General features: G+C 24.4%; 1 protein-coding gene across 6 annotated transcripts in view; it reads right to left on the bottom strand.

The window, feature by feature from the left end:
* The window catches only part of LOC127285527 (tyrosine-protein phosphatase 99A), a 408,337-nt gene that overhangs the window by 94,742 nt on the left and 292,679 nt on the right, over positions 1–20,916 (bottom strand). The window lies entirely within an intron of this gene.

Genomic DNA, 20,916 nt, shown 5'->3' with positions numbered 1-20,916 from the left:
CCAAGTAGTACGAGTCAATATTAGTCGGTCCGAAATATAAATTAGCGATAAAATTTTAATTTAGTTAAAAATTTCAGAGGTGTAAGTCAATTATAGTCAGACACAATATAAAATTCTAGTAGTTAAATCTGAATTTATTTAATTTAACTAGTAGCAGTAAATTATAAGTAGTTCAGGAAAATTTTTCTAGTAGTATAAGTTGGTTGTAGTAAGACAAACTTTAAAATTGAACCTAACTTGAATTAAAAAAAATATATATTTCAGTTAAAGATTCAGTTAAATTTTCTAGTAGTATGAGTCAATTTTAGTCAGACATTTGAAATTATTAAAGCTATTTCAATAGTCACACATTCTATTGGAATTGTAAATACAAAAAATTACTTCAAAATAAATCTAGAAAATTTCCAAGTAGTACGAGTCAATATATAGTCAGACATAGTTTTAAATTGAAGAAACTAAGTAATAAAAGTCAAGTTTGGTTAGGCATAACAAAAAAATATATACAGAAATTCATCAAAAAAATATCATTTTGTAAAAACTGTTTTTTTTTTTTTTTTTTTTTTTTTGAAAATATTTTATACTCTAATAAACTGTTACGTTAATGGGAAGCATTGGAATAAAATTTTATCGAAGAGAAACTTCTCTGGGCGAAATACGGGCTTTTAATTAATAGCCTTCAGCGTTGACATTTTAATTATCGGTGCGTAATAATAATTTAATAGTCCCACTGGCGAAAGGCTAACGGTATCAGGGAATATAAGCTGTTATTTTACAGTAAAAAGGGAAAAGAAAGGAAAAATAACAAATAAAAAAAATTCTGTTTTAGTATATATAACTAATTATTGTGCAAAATTACACAGGTGATTTTTTTTTGTTCTTTTTAATGAAACTCATTTTATCAGCTGGCTCTGTTTAAATAAATTTGTAAATGTTACGAGAACGAGAGGTGAGTACACACACACATATATATATATATATTTGGAAACACGTTATATATATTTTTAATGTGCAAACAAAGCAAATTTCCCTTGGTTTTAAATTCACATTATCAGCATATTTAATATATTCATCAAGTCACAAAGACGTATTTAAATTGTACTTACGTTTCATAAATTTATGTACTTATATTTCATTTTATACCAACGAACAATTAGTAATTACTGGAACATTTGGACTTTCTCTCTGTATAAACCCATATGTAATTTCTAGATATATGGATATTAATCGTTGAACATAATTTACTGCATTTAATGTTCATATAATATTATTACATTTTTTTCGAAAATATTGTTTAAAAATTACTGTAAATTATTCTCTCTCTCTCTCATTTCTCTTTTTTGATGATTGAATTCAAAAAATATGAAGACAAAGAAAATAATAAAAATTAAATTATTCAAAATTATATGGAATCTTAAAAAAGTTTGTTTAAAAAGAAGAAGAAAAAATTTATTTTCAACTGTCGTAAATAATTGTTTTTTTTTTTTTGTCGTATAATAAAATTTGTTGAAACTCAATGAAACATTATTGCTTTACGTAGAAGGTTATATATTTGTTGGATCCATCATTTACTGTGTATAAAAGTCAATTTCCCGTCAATTTTACTACCTTCTGACCAATTGGACGTGATATTAAGTCACAAAATGAAGACATAACAAAGGTCATAAAAGTTCAAAGTTACTACCGATGATCATTGAGTCGTATATATTCTCAAATTGTCCTTATGAATTGGATTTTAATACTTTTCTTCTAAATAAAAAAATTTATTGCAAAGAAATTTGAAAGAATCGCTTTTGAGTCTATTAAAATTTTTTTTTTCGTTAAAAACAAAAATTTTTTGTTAAATAATGTATTAAAGGGAACGTGTTATTGTTAATATAACAATAAAAAGAAGATGCTAATATTATTATTTCATTAACAATAATATATTATAATTATTATTATTAATTATTTTTGCTAGCACAGAAAATTACAAGGTATTAAAATAAGCTGCAACGTGCTTATTATTTTAATCCAATTTTGCACCCTAAAAAAAGTAATTTTCAATCTAGAGGATTCCTCTAAAATAAATGCATATTTTCCTCTTAATTTTGATATCAAAATTATTATTCTTCATTTAAGAGGATTTTCCTCTTAAATTAAATGTTGACATCCAAACCTCGTAAAATTGTTTTTAATGTCAAAGCCATCAATAAAATATTTATAATTTCAATCAAATAATAAAATCTTTGCAGAAAATACATTTTTAAATTAAAATTAAGTAAAATTATAATAGTTCACTTCAATATAATAATAAAAATTGATTTTTAATATAACATTAACAATGTCATGTTTTTGGTTAATTATCAACATTTTATATTGATAATTAAAATACAAAAAATAAGTTTTCATTAATCAGTTGTAATGATCAAAGAGATTTTCAGCGCAAAAATAATTTTAAAACATGATGATATGTTTAAAAGTTAACATTTTTTATAGGACAGAAAAAAATTTCATATATGAAATTATTTAACGTTTTAAAACTTTTTTAAAAAAGTAAATAAAAAGATTTAAAAAATTCGAAAGATTCAAAAATGGGGTTATAGTATTTCTATTTACCTGAGTAGTAAAATTTCACAAGAAATATCCAAATTTTTTTAAATCTAAAAATAGCGTTAAAAATATTCATTTAATTTGAATTTAACTATATTTTCTGTATTTTTAATAAAGCAAATCCATTTTTTTGTCCTTTTTGTTGACATTTTACCAGAAATATTAAAACTGAAAGGTTAAAAAACAACATCACAACTATCATATCCAGGGAAAGGGATCAAACGATTACATTATTTTTTTCCGTTTCCTTTTTTTAAATCTTCTAAATTTAAAACAGAAAATCTTAATTAAAGAGGAAAATACAAAAGGAATCCTTTTGTCATTCTTCCATTAAAATGAAGAATAAAAATATTCTACATTTCAATTGAATAATCTTGTTTTAAGAGGAAATATTTAGAGGATATTAGAAGAGGAATTTTCCTCTGAATATAAGATTACTTTTTTTTGGGTGTGCTTATTTTAATACCAAAATGGATTAAAATAAGCAAAATTGGATTAAAATAATAAGCATTGCAGCTTATTTTAATACCTTTTAATTTTCTGTGAGTTGACAATATATGTTAATTTCCAAATAGAAATAAAAGGGTCAAGCAAAAAAAAAGAAAAAAAAAAAGGAATTCCATTTTGAGGGAAAGGTATGAAAATAACTCTTATAATTAAAAACTGGAGGAATTCAAGAAAGCTATATGCAATGGTGAAAAGTACTGTGTGGAAAGTTTTCGAAAGATGCTTCATGACGATGAAGTTGGTTTCTCATGGTGAGCGTGGAAAAAAGGGAGGAAGGGTTTCGAGACGAACGAAGGAAATGAAGGAAGAAGAGCATCGTTCGTTTGCTAGGCTACGCAAATACCTCGACTATACATCATCTATAATTAAGAAATGCCGCGCGCGCTGTTTAAGTATTCCGTCGTTATCTGTGTGGAACGAAATTAGAAATAATGAAAAGATATAAACAAATGAACCCTGTAAAGTATATATATATTTTTTCCTTCAAGTGTGTGTGTGTGACACGTTACACTGGCACTATGAATCAATTATACTTGAAAAGGAACACGTACACTGTCCTTTTGAGAAAAAAAAAAAAAAACTAAAAATAAAAGTAAGAAGCACTTAAAATATAAAAAAGCAGCACTCCAAGTGAATTTACGTTTCGGTTGTCAAGTCAGACGAAAGAGAGAAAGAGAGAGAGATAAAAAAAAAAAGTAGACGTTGATTTGGGTTGCAAGATAAATATACCTAAATGGCTTCATAAAAAAATTATTTTTACTAAACGCATTGCAAAATTCTTTGATTTCGAGTTAATTAAATGCTTGAATAATAAATATTAAAAAAAAAAAATTACACCTGCTTTTTTAAAAATTATAAATTAAAATCATTTCTAAAGATAGTGTTCCTTTTCAGTTGACTTGCCAAATGAAAAAAAAAAAATTACGAGGTTTCTTTCATTAAAAAACTTTTTTTTAAACACTTAGAAAAAAATTAATTAACTATTTTTATAAGCAGGCATTTATAAATAACATGACATTTAAATTACCATAATTTTCATATATGAATAATTTTTAATTAATTCATCTGATGAGTAAAAAAAGGTAATAAATAAAAAAAAAAACATTTAGTAAATTTCTTTTTCTGGCAAGTAAATTAGAAAGATAGTCTTTAATTGCCTAGGCTCTGGCACTTGTGGCTCACTTTATCTTCTCCCTTAAGAGAAATAATAAAGAAATTAAAGCTGAATTCTCCATTTTTAATTATAGCTACCTTTAAAAAATCCAAAAATCTCTTTTTATATTCAGTATATCAATTTTATTATATATATTTAACAAAATGTTAAATTTTTGAATACTTATTTAATAATAATAAAGTTATTTATGAATTATAAAATGTAATTGTAAATATAAAAACAATTTTTTTTTTATAATGATTAAAATGTAAAATGCAAGAGAATTTAATTTTTCCCTCGAGTCTTGAAGGAAACGCAACGAGAAATAGAGAGAAAGATAAGATTTTTAATATTTTGATTTTTCTCTTCAACTCGAATAAAAACGTAACGCGACAGATTTAGTAGAAAAAAAAATATATATATATATATCGATTATGGGTTTTTGAAGGCAATTGCTGCGGGAATTTCTCGTATTTGAATTTCACGCCCCAATGCACAAATAGATTCAATTTTTAACGAACCATGTCCATCTCGCACCAATGCGTCATCGTACTGATCGAATAGTGTTTCGCCGCATAAATCTAACGTAACTCGCGCGCCATATGAACATTGACTGCATGTCCATTCTACCTATGTGCATCCATTGGATATATAAATATGAAAATATACTGCTCCCGCAACACACATCAGACACATCGGTATATATATATATATATAGAAAAAAAAGAGAGAGAGAAAAAAAAACCATATATTTCTCAGAAAGTTTTGTGCACATGCCAATGGCACTGTCTCAAATTGAACTTTCTTTTCAAAATGGAAAATATTCAAAATTTATTATTCTCTCTCATTCTCATTTCTAAAATTTACGTTTACTGTTGGAAAATTTTCAATTAGCAAAAATATGTCACATTTTCCTATAAAATATAAATTTTATCTCTGCAGGGCACTGAAAAAATGTGTTTACAGTTGAAAAATTTTTTACTTTTTACCATAAAATAAATTTGAATAGAGCAAAAAAAGTACTAGGAGAAAATGAAATTGTTAATCGATATGATTTATCAATTAAAATAGTAGTCTTATTTAAAGAAAATAGTAATTTTGTACTAAAAATTATAGTCATTTTTGACTAAACTAGTCATTTTTTTTTTACTCTAAGAATTAGTAAGAACGGTTACTAATTCATTTAATGAACAAAATCGGCGCAGTTTAATTAAATCTGCTTTTCTAAATTTGAATTAGAAAAAATTTTAACTAATTTAAATTAGTGACTCACTTTTCGGTTTGAATTAGTAAAATTTAACTAGTTTGAAAAACTCACTTTTTTTACTTTTAAATTAGTCAAATTTAACTAATAATAAAAAAATTATTTTTTTACTATCAAATTGGTAGGCCACGTGTTTCGTAATTTTTAATATAATTTAATCTTTATGTTATATTTTTTGAAAAAATAGAAATTAAATTGTAAAAATATTAATGTTTTTTGAAATGTAATTAACTGGAAGAAAGAAAATGTTCGTGTAGAGGTAATTAGTAACACTTTTTGAAATATCAACTGTAATTAGTGCACACGATTGTTGACTTCATCACGCAAATTTTATATGTATATATAGATTGAAAGAGAGAATTATACCATTAGCCATCTTGATAAATGTGAAAACATAATATTTTATTGAATAAATAAAATAGCAGTATAGACGCTATTACTTAATGTCAAATTAACTATTAGTGACTTATTTATAATTATGGTTTAAATGTAACGTTGACCTTAATATCTTTTTTTTGGGGGGGAGGGGGGAATATTTCTTGGTAAATAAAAAAGTAATTTTTACACGAAACATATTTTTTTCATTATGCGAATATTTTTATTATTGATTTTTGATATATTTTTATTCATAAATATCTACTTATTAATTTTCGAATTGTTATAATTATTCAATAAACTTTTTATTTCTATTTACCAAAAAAAAATTACCGATAAAAATTATACTAGAATATTTATCAAATAAATGGTTTTTCTAATAAATTAATACGAATTATTAATTAAAAAATTAATAATTCCCGCGTGAAAAACGAACTATGGGAAAAAGCTATCAAAAGCTGGCAAAAGATGGGAGAAGATTTTCGCCATTGTTTTTAAGTTTTATCCCATACTTCAAAGAATTGCAAAAAGCTCACAAACCATTGCTTATGAGCCTTTCCCATACTTTTTTTTAATATCATATAACATTGCTAAAATCTTGCCAAAGTATTGCAAAAATATGGGAATAAAATAAAGTCAATTTTTTCTAACTTACTTCTTATTTTTCTCATTTTTTTTCTGAAAATCATTGCAAAACAATGGGAAAAAGATTAAGAAAGAAAAAATTTATTTTTCTCATTTTTTCATCTTTAAAAATTAGATTTTTAAAGTATTGCTAAAACCTGGCAAAAATATACGAACAAAATTAATCAATTTTTCTCGTTATTTTAGCTTTAAAAATCTGATTTTTGAAGTATTGCAAAAATATGGGAATAAGATTTTGAAAGAAAAAATCAATTTTCCTCTATTTTTCAACTTTGAAAATTTGATTTTTAAAGTATTGCAAAAATATGGGAAAAAGATTTTGAAAGGAAAAATCAATTTTCCTCTAATTTTCAATTTTAAAAATTTGATTTTTAAAGTATTTTCCTCTATTTTTCAATTTTAAAAATTTGAGTTTTAAAGTATTGCAAAAATATGGGAAAATTGATTTTTCCTTTCAAAATCTTTTTCCCATATTTTTGCAATACTTTAAAAATTTAATTTTTAAAGTTGAAAAATAGAGGAAAATTGATTTTTCCTTTCAAAATCTTTTTCCCATATTTTTGCAATACTTTAAAACTTAAATTTTTAAAGTTGAAAAATAGAGGAAAATTGATTTTTTCTTTCAAAATCTTTTTCCCATATTTTTGCAATACTTTAAAACTTAAATTTTTAAAATTGAAAAATAGAGGAAAATACTTTAAAAATCAAATTTTTAAAATTGTAAATTAGAGGAAAATTGATTTTTTCTTTCCAATCTTTTTCCCATATTTTTGCAATACTTTAAAAATCAAATTTTTAAAGTTGAAAATTAGAGGAAATTTATTTTTTCTTTCAAAATATTTTTCCCATAGTTTTGCAATACTTTAAAAATCAAAATTTTAAAGCTGAAAAATCGAGAAAGATTGATTTTTTCCGTCCAATCTTTTTCCAATGATTTCGCAATACTTTAAAAAACAAAGTTTTAAAGTTTAAAAAATAAGGAAAATTGATTTTTTCACTACCAATCTTTTTCCCATATTTTTGCAATACTTTAAAACTTAAATTTTTAAAGTTGAAAAATAGAGGAAAATTGATTTTTTCTTTCAAAATCTTTTTCCCATATTTTTGCAATACTTTAAAACTTAAATTTTTAAAGTTGAAAAATAGAGGAAAATTGATTTTTTCTTTCAAAATCTTTTTCCCATATTTTTGCAATACTTTAAAAATCAAATTTTCAAAGTTGAAAAATAGAGGAAAATTGATTTTTTCTTTCAAAATCTTATTCCCATATTTTTGCAATACTTCAAAAATCAGATTTTTAAAGCTAAAATAACGAGAAAAATTGATTAATTTTGTTCGTATATTTTTGCCAGGTTTTAGCAATACTTTAAAAATCTAATTTTTAAAGATGAAAAAATAAGAAAAATAAATTTTTTCTTTCTTAATCTTTTTCCCATTGTTTTGCAATGATTTTCAGAAAAAAAATGAGAAAAATAAGAAGTAAGTTAGAAAAAATTGACTTTATTTTATTCCCATATTTTTGCAATACTTTGGCAAGATTTTAGCAATGTTATATGATATTAAAAAAAAAGTATGGGAAAGGCTCATAAGCAATGGTTTGTGAGCTTTTTGCAATTCTTTGAAGTATGGGATAAAACTTAAAAACAATGGCGAAAATCTTCTCCCATCTTTTGCCAGCTTTTGATAGCTTTTTCCCATAGTTCGTTTTTCACGCGGGTTGCTATATTTATGATACAATCGATATACGATATATTATTTCTAATATAATTTATTAGTCAATAGTTGATTTTGCGCAATGATTTTAATGATTCAAAAGAAAAATATAAATTAAATATTGTAAATGTTTAATATATAAATTAAATTTTGTAAATGTTTAATATATAAATTAAATTTTGTAAAATAAAAAAATCATTCACGTCTGACTCTATAATCGATTTATACTACTAAAATGTATAATAATTGAAAATTTGGACTACAAAAATATTAAAATTAATATATCCTCTTTTATTTTATTGTTGTATTGAATCAATTTGATCACAAGTGTAGAAATTCAAAAAATTATTTTCCAAAATGTTTTAATATAAACTCGCGTATAAAATAAAGTAAATATTACTTTATGCAGAAAATTGTTTCTGTTTGTCCCTTACAAACATATATGTCTCACCATAATTCACATGAACTACACTGAAAAAAAAATTTATTTGATTCAAATACTCGATTACTTGAATATTATCAAATAAATATTTATTTTTATCCAATAACTATTATTTGAGTCAATTAAATGGTATTTGTTTCAAATACAGAAATTATTGGTTCAAATACAATTTATTTCATTCAAATAAAAATTATTTAATTCAAATAAAAATTATTTGGTTCAAATAAATATATTTATTTGATAATACTCAAGTAATCGAGTATTTGAATTAAATAAATTTTTTTTTCAGTGTATACGTAAAAATGCTAAAAAACGATTATTTAAAATGTTACTTTAAAAAAATTACTAAACAAGTAAAAAAATATTTAAAAAAAAAAATAAAATAAAATTTTTCGCTAAATAAAATTATTTTTTATCAAAAAATAAAATTAATTAATTTTTATTAACAATAAAATATTAAAAAAACAATTCATTCATGAACAAAATAAATATTAGTGAAAAAAAAGTGATTTTCTTCTACTGTAAATAAAATTGATCACTCAATATGAAAATATAAAATTTTGTATAGTCGATAACACGATAATATTATTACTGATAAATTTTCATTTCTATTTAAACGAGAAATACAAATTAAAAATGTTTATTACAAAATTTTTAAGGGCGATCATCATCAGTTAATTGAAATGCGCTGTAGATTTTGCATTGGATATATGTTGTTCCCAAGCAATTACGAACCAATGTTTGCTAAACGGATATTTTCAGTTTAGGTAGCCATCGATTTCCTAGTGAAAGGATATCTATATATATATTTAATATATATATATATATATATGCTGATATAGAACGCATTCGCGAGAAGTTTTTAGAGCAAAATACGATCCATTTGTCAGAATTTTGTTGGCGAACGCGTAAATTACAAACGTTCTCGACTATTTTGCCGATTTTCCCTCCATAAATGACTGGTTTCATCAATTTAAAGCTCAGCTTTTATTCTTTTTTTTTCTCGCTCGAAAATCGCTTTTTTCAAATTTCAAAACATAAGATAATCTGATTGATTAAATAATCCGAAAAAGAGAGAGAGAGTCGATGAAATTATTTTATAAAAGAATTCTATTTATAGATTCAATAACAGAAATGAAAAAAATAATGAATGAATGTACGTTGAGAATTATTTTTCTCATTCAATGTTTTATTTATTTTTTCTTTTTCAATTTTTCATTTTCAAAATTGGAAAAAATAATTAAACAAAAAAAAAAAGAAAAAAAAAGAGAAACTGAAAAAAAGTGAAAAACTATAAAGAAAAATGTTATTTCAATAAAATTTTAAGAGAATATTATTTTGTTAATTTTATGAATAACCCAATTTTATAATACATATTTTTGTAAAATGCCGTTTACAGTAAAATAAATCATTTTTGTTTGGAAGATATTAATATAATGTTTTTGTTAATTAATTTTCGAGTTATTAAATTGTCAGAAACACGCATTTTAGTTGAAGGAAATTTTTTTTTAAATTCTCTAATGTTGAAAATAAAAAAAATTCCCATATTTTAATGATAATTAAAAAAAATGTATTTTTTAAGTCAGAGGATAATTTACATAAACAAAAGATTCTTTTTTTTCGAATTTTCAAAAATAAATTAATTTTATAGGAAATAATATTGAAAAATTTTATTAATTAGTAATATTATAGTAAAATATATTTTACTATAATAATAATAATATAATAATTAACATTGTATCGTTTACAAATTTTCCTCTAGGATATTAATTTAAAAAAGTAAATTACGTTAAATATTATATTTAAAAATTTTTGATATTTATTATAATAAATTTTTAATTAATGCAAATATTTTTAAATTTAACCGCATATATAAATATTTTTTTAATTGTTAAGTAATATTTATCATTGTAATTTGTATTTTAAACAAAATATCAACGAGGAAAATCTGTAAACGACACAAATGGAAATTATTAGATTTAGACTAATTATTTTGACGTCAAAGTGAATGAACTTTTACAGAGTTTCATGATTTACGAACAGACAAACGTATACGTTTGTCAGTCAATTACCATAAATCAATCAGGTATTTAAAGAGTCAATAACAAACAAGTTAAATATATTTGAAGGCATCGACATATATATATATATAATGGAAAAATGCAATCTTATTTTAAATATTATAAATTTTTGTGAATATTAAAATAAATAAATAAATATATATATATATATATAAAATGTAAATAAAATATATTTTTACGCTTAAATGCCAATTTGCATTTCACTCGACGATTCACATAAATTTTAAATTAACATATGAACAGACTTGTAATACGGATTAATGTACGTATAATAATGATATGCATATTCCACCTCGCAGTTGCATTATGGATTCGACAAACCATTTCTCGTTGTATTTACATAAATAGCAACAAACCGTGTGCATTTTCCATTTCAATGTCACGCTTTGGTGTTTTAGAACAAAACGCCAAAGCGTGACATATTATTCAAATAATTTAATAAAAAAGATCAATTTCTTTTTTTTTTTTTTTTAATAATAAATACATCTCAATATGTATTAATAGAAAAATTTCCAAAACTGCAAGGAGAAAAATATATTCGTAAAAAAAAAAATTATTTAAATATATATTTACTGTATAAAGTGAAAATACGATATAAAAAAGTGGTTTTATTTTTTGGGGGAAAAAAAAATTGATTAAATTTTCATAGTCCAATGCTATCAACCTTTAAAGTAGACTCATTGAAAAGGGATTGAAAGACGACTTTTTTTTTTTCTGAAAATTGAAGTGTAGGTACTTTATTAACTCCCGGAAGTAAAATGCTCCGTTGAATTTTCCAAGTTTCTATATATGTATAGAGGAGAAGTATTTCATTTCAAAATCCGTCATTGAGTTTTCCGATTCACGAGGTGTACGTATATCGAATCCGATTGTATGTCAGTTTTGCTCATACGTCTCACGTAAGTACCCCCCCGGGGACTCTCGATCAAAAAGTCTTTTATCCATTTGCAGAAAACTCGTCGTCTTTGGCGCCCCCCCCTCTCTCTCTCTCTCGCTCTCTTTCTCTCTCTCCACGTCCGAAAAAAACTTATTTTTATAGAATGTGCTAATACTCACTCGACTTGCATGAAATACGGTCACTACGTGTTGCCTACATACACATATTGAAATTATGCGCGAAAAAACTTTTCATTTAAAAAAAAATTATAGAACAACTAGAGAGTGAAAAAAATTTTTTTTCATTTTATTAATACATAGTATTTACGATATTTCAATTTTTGAAAAATGAAAAAAAAATAAAAGAAATATTTGAAAATATTGAAGAAAAAATGGAAAAGAAAATCTATTTTAAAAATAGTCACAAAATAAAAGAAACTAATAAATTTTGGAAATTCCAAAGAGAGGCGAATTTGCAACTAAAATTCGGAAAATGAAAAGAAAATCGATTTAAGGAAATAAAAAGGCAAAGAAGAAATTGGAAGAAAAATTGATAATTTGTAAATTTAAAAAAAACGACTAAATAAATCGAAAATGTATTGTTTGTTAAAAATAAATAAACTTTCAAGAATTTTTTGAAAAACAATTTGATAAAAATTAATTTTTACCGAAGAAAAAGAAAATGTAATTGACTGAAATTCTAGAAAATTAAAAAAATATTTTTTAACTCACTCCGGATTTTTCCATTCCTGACCGTGAAGATACCCTGATTTTTTATTTTATATTTTATTTAATGTAAATTATTATTTAAATTAAATATAAACTGTATAAATTAAAAAAAAAACAATAATTTTCTCTGACTAAAAACTGTTTATACTACTTACTCTCTAAATCTGAATTAGTAAAAATGTTTACTAATTTGAATTAGTGACTCACTTTTTGCTTCTGAATTAGTAAAATTTTACTAATTATTAGTAACTTTTACTAACTTTTTGCTTCTGAATTAGTAAAAGTTTACTAATTATTAGTAACTTTTACTAACAATTAGTAAAATTTTACTAATTCAAAAGCAAAAAGTGAGTCACTAATTCAAATTAGTAAACATTTTTACTAATTCAGATTTAGAGACTATTAAGTAAATATATATTTTGGATTAAATTTTTGTATTTTTTTTATTTATTTTTTTTTTTATTTCGAACAAAGTAATTAAATAATTTTTCATGTATCATGAAGTTGGATATAGATCGTCTTATAAAAGACGCGAGAGCACAAGAAACTTTAATGCACACATTATTTCCGGCAAAATTCTCTTAACAGTAGTTTCTCGATTTTAGTAGAAAATTATCCGCCACAAATTGTCTAACTTCATTTCCCTGTCATTTTAAATGAAATATAAAGCTCTCACTCGAAAATTACCACTTGCTAAATTCATCTTTCCTTACACCAAGTTATGGAAATTTGGCTTTAAATATGTCACACATTTTCTTTCTAAAATCTAATTCGCGATATTTTTATTTTCTTTAAAAAAAAAAAAATAAGAATTTGTAAAATCTAATTCGCGATGTTCTAAATTTAATTTTTATTAACTTTTTCACAAAATTAATATAAACATTTTTTAAATATATAATATAATAAATTTAGTTTAGAAGCAGAATTTTTGACTATAAAAAGGGGGATTTTTTTTACTTTCAAATTAGGAGTTTTTTTTTTTTTTATTAAAACTCCTGTGAAGATAGGGACTTATGGAGATTGGATATTCCCAGAGCCTAAAGTGATCTTCTTGTGTCTATGAAACGGACTTTTTTCTTCTAAAATCCTATACTTTCGTGTATCCTTACGACTTTCTTCTCGTTTCAAAAACTTTTTACTTTTGCCAGATGTCTTTCTCTCTCTCTCTCTCTCTCTCTTTCACTCTCCTTCTCTATGTTGCTTTTTTAACATTCATGCATTCCTTCTGTTTTATTCATTTCCGTCCAGTCTTTCAGGATACTTCCCATATCTTATTCATTGATACTTTTCCGCATTGATCTCAGTATCGTTTCCTCTTTTCCGTTAAAGCCCCAGTACAAGTTTATTTATTTGCCTTACATGATCTTGTAATCACAATTCGGTTTCATTCTACATCTTTTGGTTTATATCTTCTAAATCCCTTTTGCAAAACTCGGCAGTTTTTTTTTTCAATATCAATAAAAAAAAAAAAAAAAAAAAATTCTGTTGGGTGTAATTTATTCAAAGTTTAATATCAAATATATATTTACTTCAACCGAATAATTTTTAAATTAAATAAACTGTATTTGAAGCAATAATTCCTGTATTTGAAACAATATTTAATTATATAATACATATTGAATATCTATAATTTAATATATATATATGTAATATTTAATTTACTTTGATTTAATAATTATTTAATACAAAGAAATATTTACATTTAAATTAAATATTTGATAAGCACACCGATTATTTGAATCAAAAATTTGTTTTCCGTATTTTTTTTTTATTTTAATAACTAAATTTTAATTTATTTAACAAAATTTTAATTATGAATTTAGAACTATTGTAATAATATTGAGATAATATTAAACTAATTCAAAATCTCTCTCCAGATAAATTTTAAGCCTCCCCCCCCCTCTATCTCTCTCTCTCTCTCTTTAGGAGAAGTTTCCAAAAGCTAAAGCTTTGCAACCAATATTGACGTTAAACTAAATTTCACGTAAGCCAAATTGAAAATAAATCGATGATTATATATAAAATCTTCCCTCTTCATTCCTTTCATTATTGTCTTTCCCTGAAGAACATTTATTGTTCATCAAATATTGAAATTCAATAGAAACGTAATTTTAAAAAAATAAAAAAAAAAAATAATTACGAAATTAAATTTGGTCATTTATTTGAGACATGAAGGAATATTCCATTTTAATGGGAATGTATAATTTATAAGAAATGTAACAAGTTAATTTACTTTAACACTCATTCCTCTTGGTATCCGTTTAGGAAACTTTGGAAAGTTTGCTTTAGAACGCCATTAGCGTGACTAAGCGTTTCATGGGGGTTTTTTTTTTTTTTTTTTTTCTTCTTCTTTTTCTTCTTCCTCATCTTTTTCTATCCGTTAGTCGACTTCTGTCCGAACTCCTTAATCAGGTTTCTTACTCCTTCTCTTAAGGGTAAGAATGAAAAGTCGTCGCACAGAAGATATATTAGGGGAACGTCGTTATCGTCGCCAAATATTGAAGCTTTGCTCGAAGCCATTTCTCGCCGTTTCTCCATTCACTTCCATTGGACCTTACTAAAGGGGTTCGGGGAGGGGGGGGGGAGAGAAACTATTGCAATACCTCATAGTAGAAGAGATGCTGGGAGAATATATATTAGTCGTGTAATAAAGTTTGTTGAAACTTTCTTCAGTTCGCGTGCTCAATTTATTTGAAGGTTATTAATTCTACATGGAAATCAAAAGAACTTTTACTTCACTGTGCTTTTCGAATAATCTAGTTTTGACGTTTTCATGATAAGCCCCCCCCCAAAAAAAAGAGGGAAGAAAAGTTGTACTTTTTTTTTTCTTTAAAGAAATCTATCATAAAGTTTAAATTTATCACTTTTGAACGAGATTTATAATTAGCGATTTTTGAGAAAATATATTTTTATTTGATATGAAAAAGAAAAATTTTAAATCATCGCTAAATTTTTTATTTGAAATAAATCACTTTTGTAAATTTTCCAAAATATATAGCATTTTTTAAATTATAAATTAGATAATTTAAAAAAAAAATTTAATAAATAAAAAAATTTTTCCCTATTTTTTTTTTAAATTTGTACATTAATTTTTTTTATTTAATTGTATTTTATTGTTTTTATTTGTATTCAAAAAAGAACTGTTAATGTTCAAATTAGTTTGGCTGACGACTTTTACTACTAACAAGTAAAATCTGGAGAATTTAAAAAAAAATTCAGTCTGACTGAAAGTGACTTGTACTACTTATCTGATAATAAAAAGAATTTTTACATAATGTCTGACTTAAACTGACTTTTACTACTTAAGACAAAAATACAAGATATTTAAAATCAGAACAAAATTGAAATGTTTTGTCTGACTGATATTTACATGTACTACTATTTTTTAAAATTACATTTACAATTTGTGTCTGGCTAAAACTAACTTTTACTACTGAGAACAAAATTGTAAATTAAAACGTATTGTCTATGAAACTCACTTGTACTACTTATTCGAGATTGGAAAAATTTTCCTTAATTAGTCAGATAGAAACTTACTTTTACTACTTGGAAAATTACTCAAATTACTAATACTAATAACAATACTAATACTAATACTAAAACTAATACTAATACTAATACTAATACTAAAACTAATACTAATACTAATACTAATACTAATACTAATACTAATACTAAAACTAATACTAATACTAATACTAATAACAAGAACATAAACAAATGTGAGTAAATATAAAATTAATAAAGAAATATAAATATAAACGAAATTACTATTTCATACTTTTTGTCTAACTGAAATTGACTTCTACTACTAGTTTCACAGTTAATTTTAATAAAAATTTGTCAGACGTTAACTTATTTATTCTACTGATTTAAAAATTACAAGAATTAAGTTTTGTCTGATTGAAGTATAGTTTATTAATTAGATATTAATTTTATAAACTATTTTTGTCGGATTGAAATTTATTAATTAATATTAAAATCAGAAACATGTAGTTTTGTCTGACTAAAAATCACCTGCACTATACTGATTCTTTTGAAATGTCTGACTAAAGCAGACTTCTACTACTGAGAATAAATAATTTTTTTTAATACCAAACAAGTACGCCATGAGGAAATAAATTTTTGCAAATAATTTTCAAAGGAATTGTACAACAAAAAAATAATTTTAAAGAATTTTAATCATTGTTTAAAAATAACTTGCAGAAGGAGCTTAAAAACTGTATAATATTTAAAACGATTTCATATATGTATAAAAAAAAAAAAAAAAAAAAAAAAAAAAAATTACGTCTTTTTATTGCAACCATCACGTCAATTGCGAACAGTGAAAAAAAAGAGAAACACACATAACTGAAACTTCTTTTAGTCTCCCCTCATATCCTGTTTTCAAACGGCAGGAAAGTTGAAAATGGCATTTAACCATTTAAGTTACGAGCTTTTGCCGTCTCGGGAAAGAGGGTGAGTATAAAGACGACTGACTCGTGCCATTATATCAACCTTGGAATTTTTTTTTCTATTCTTTCTGTTTTTCTATACAAAAATATGAACAATTTTTTTTTTGTAAAATTAATTTTTTGTTACTTTAAATAAAAATTTTTACAGAAAATTTTGTCATTTTTTTTTTTTTTTAGGAAAATTAATTAATCAAAAAAAGTGGAATTTTTAATTAACCGTAAAATAGTTAAATCTAATAAAAAGAGAGATGAGGGTAAAGGGACAAAAGATGTTTAATGGGATGCGGGGAAAAAGAAGAAAAAGATAGTTGAATTTTCTTTGTTTGACTACGGTAAAATTTTTAGACAGGTCACTGATCTTATATTATTTGATTAATACCATTTTACACACGCGGGATTGTCGTTATACATTGTAGAATGCAAGAAAAATTATTGCCTTTGGCGAAATTCCAAGTGTAAGACATATATATATATATCCTATGGTCAAGCAGAACACAAGAGAAAATCTAGTAAATTTCACCGCACCCAAAATACACCAATATTTCAAAAGAATAATTCGTACGAAAAAAAAAATTCCACTTTTTTTTTTGACTTTTACGTATTTATATATTTATTTGTCACACCTGATAAAAAAAAAAACGTAATTTTATCTGTCTCACTATTTCAAAAAGTTGGAAAATTATTTTCCCTTTAAAAATGCTTTTTATACCTTTTACACTCTATATATATAACGTCGCGTGCTTTTTTAATGATGTCTCGTTCAATATTTTTTACTATTCTACATTTTTTTCTTCTTAGAAAAGTAATTAACCCTAGAGGCGAAAATTTGAAATAAATTACAAGAAAAGTAAAATAAATGAAAGAAGATAAAATAAAAAAAAAAAAAACCTGAAAAATTTTCATTTAAGACCTTTAATTAAATTTCGCCTGAAGAAATGTGGCCTTTGATTTTGATTCATGCTGGAATTGTAAAAGAGTGATATATACATACATAGAGACCAAAATTAAATCAATCTGATTTCGAGGTTTGTTTCACTGTTCATTAAACCATGCGGGACTTAAATAGACAAACATTGAAATAGACAAGGACATTTTCCAGAAAATTGGACAACACACACATGCATGTTTGTAATTTCACCTTATCACTTAACTCTTGGCATTGGCTTTAATGTAATATCTGATTATTGTCCTGTCACGCAATTTCAACATACGAAAAGGGTAGAGACGAAGCTTTCAATATTAATTAAACATTCCACTGCTTTTGTCCCTTTGTGTTATTTATTTTACGTAAATATAAAATTTTTTTGTGTTGTAAAATTCCTTTGAAATTTGTTTATTGCAAAAATTTATTTCCTCATGGCGTAATTGTTTGGTATTAAAAAAAAAAAATTATTTATTCTCAGTAGTAGAAGTCTGCTATTAGTCAGACGAAGTTGTGAAAATATTTTTCATTTGATAAGTTGTAAACGTGTTTTAATCAGATATATGGCATTTCAAAAAAATCAGTAGTACAGGTGAGTTTAGTCAGACAAAAATTTAATTAAATTTTTTTCAGTAGTAAAAGTTAGTTTTAGTCAGACAAAATATTTTAAATGTAAAAACAGTCAGCCAACCTGTTAAAATTATTCTAATTCTCTATAGTAAGTAATACAAGTCAGTATTGCAATACATTTTTTTTTTTATTTCGTTCGTAAATATCAGTTTTTGTCAGACTTTCTATTAATTCTTCTCCCAAAAACCGATTCTCTTCAATAGTAATTATTTGAAATTAATTTCTTTTACATATTTAATGATTTATTTTTACAAACCAAATCCGGAATATTTTGCAAAAATACAAAATTAAAGAACATCCGTTACAAAATATTTTATTAGCAACATTTTTTTTTTTTTCTTTTTTATTTACAAAGTATATTTCTCTTTTTCCGTTCATTTTAACCTCTAAATTAAATAAACAGATTTTTATTATCGAAATTTACAAAATACCAAGAAAAACATATAAAATAAATAAAATAGTGTTACTGATAAAGCAATCGATTTAATTTAAACAAAATTTTTTTTTCCAAACTAAAAGAATAATACTCTTTTTTCTCAACTTTTTTTAAGTTACAAAATTTGTTGTTTTTTTTTGTAAATAATTTTTTTTCCTTAAAAATCAGAGATCGCTTTTTTCATTTAAAAATATAATAAAGAAGAGATATTAATTTTTTTTTTAAACTCATTTTTCCCATAGTTCACAAGTTTTTACATAGAAGTGAAAGAATAGAGGGAACAAAAAAAAAAGTTAAGGGGAGAGATAACAGACTGTGGAGAGGCGAGTATAGAACAAAAGGTACTTATCGACACTGTAGTTCTTAGCAACACTAACTCTTCCACCCCCTCCCCCCACCCTTTTCTCACCCCCCAAAAAAACCCCATCTTTCTTATTCGCTTTCTCTCTCCCCTGTCTATTCTTCTTTATTTTATTTCAGGTACTTTCATTTCTCTCCTACTTCCGGCTTTATAGTCAATGTCCGGAGAAGTGCCCCCCCCCTCCCTTTTTTCCCAACGATCCTCCACCTGTGAGAATGTATTCAAGTTAGAGGATCTTTGAAAAAGCCTTGACTTGCTTCATCCATACTTATATTTTTTTTTATTTTCCTTTTTTTGAAATTTAAAAAAAAAATTTTTTTGGTTTTAAATTCCTTTTGCGCCATTTTTTTTTCTACTTTTCCTATTGTATTACGTTCAATTCGGAACAATTGAATTTTTCCCGTACTCTCAAAAAATTTTTGTCGCGGCGCACACACTTATCAGACTTTACCACTCGTCGTCGTCGTTTCAAAACCAAAGCAATTTGAACTTTTGCCGCGCGCAACTCAAGCGGGAAACGTTTCTATGTACCGCCTTCGACTATTCTCGGCACATCGCTTTCAGAAAATGCCTCTGTCGGAGACTTTGATAATTGCGACAAACGGATAAGAAAATAAAAAAAAAAAATCACATTGCAACGAAGCAGCATTTTCTATTGAAAAAATACAAAAATCTCTTTTCTAAAATATTTTCCTCCATTCTCGAAAATAAAAAATTTTCGTTATTATTATTATTCAATTGATATTTTATTAATATGAATTTTTATTTAACAGAATTTCTAATTAAAAAACTTTATTTTTTGTTTTAAATTACTATTTTAAATTTATTGAATTTTTCATTTAAAAAAATTTTAATTAACAATAAAAAAGTAAAAATATTCATATTATGGAAAAAAAAAAAAATCTTTTTCTTCTCTACGCATTATTCTCGTGATATGTAAAGGTTATAGTCGAGATAAAATCCTGAATAATAATTATTCTGTAAAGTTGGGAGAAATTTATGCTGTATATTATCAACACTGTTAAAATAACCAGGGGGCAAAATAATATTTTCCACCTAAGTAAGCGTTTCAGACAAAACAAGCACAATAATTGATATTAACAAAATTTAACTAGTTTCGTATATATATATATATATAGAAGAGATAAAACCTTGTATTATAAAATAAATCAGAAAAATGTGAAAAAAAATTATAATTATTATTAGTTTCATATTTTATAGAATACCAGGAACATTTAGAATATATTTACAATACTTGTAATTTATTCATAGTATTCATAACGTATGTAAAACGTTTATAATGTATACAGAATTGGCATAAGAAATTTTCAAACATTCGTAATATATTCATAGTATTCATAACATGTTTACAACAATTTGTAATTTATGCATAACATATTTACAACATTTGCTATTTATTCTTAAAAATGTTTCTTATAATTCTTATTTGCTAATGTATTAAAGAAAAAGAATTAAAAATTTATTTATAAATATTTGATTTAGTTCACTAAAAAATTTTTGGCAAAGTATTAGAAAAAAAATGTGTTATTGCGAGAATAACGATTTATTATTTTCGAGAATGGTTGAAAAAGAAAAGAGAAAAAAAAAAATTCTCTGTTTTTTTTTTTCAACGATGATGAATATCTATTGAGTGATTACAGGTCGTATCACTTGTTCTCTATCCTCTCAAAAACCTTGTAAATCTCCTTGTCACACAATGTACCAATAGATCTCACGAA

The sequence above is a fragment of the Leptopilina boulardi genome, unplaced genomic scaffold (assembly GCF_019393585.1).
Source record: "Leptopilina boulardi isolate dan_hultmark-lab unplaced genomic scaffold, ZJU_Lbou_2.1 LbouV2_333, whole genome shotgun sequence".
NCBI classification, from domain to species: Eukaryota; Metazoa; Arthropoda; class Insecta; order Hymenoptera; family Figitidae; genus Leptopilina; species Leptopilina boulardi.
The sequence above is the reverse complement of the archived record's forward strand: the minus strand, read 5'-3'. Positions and strand labels throughout refer to the sequence as shown.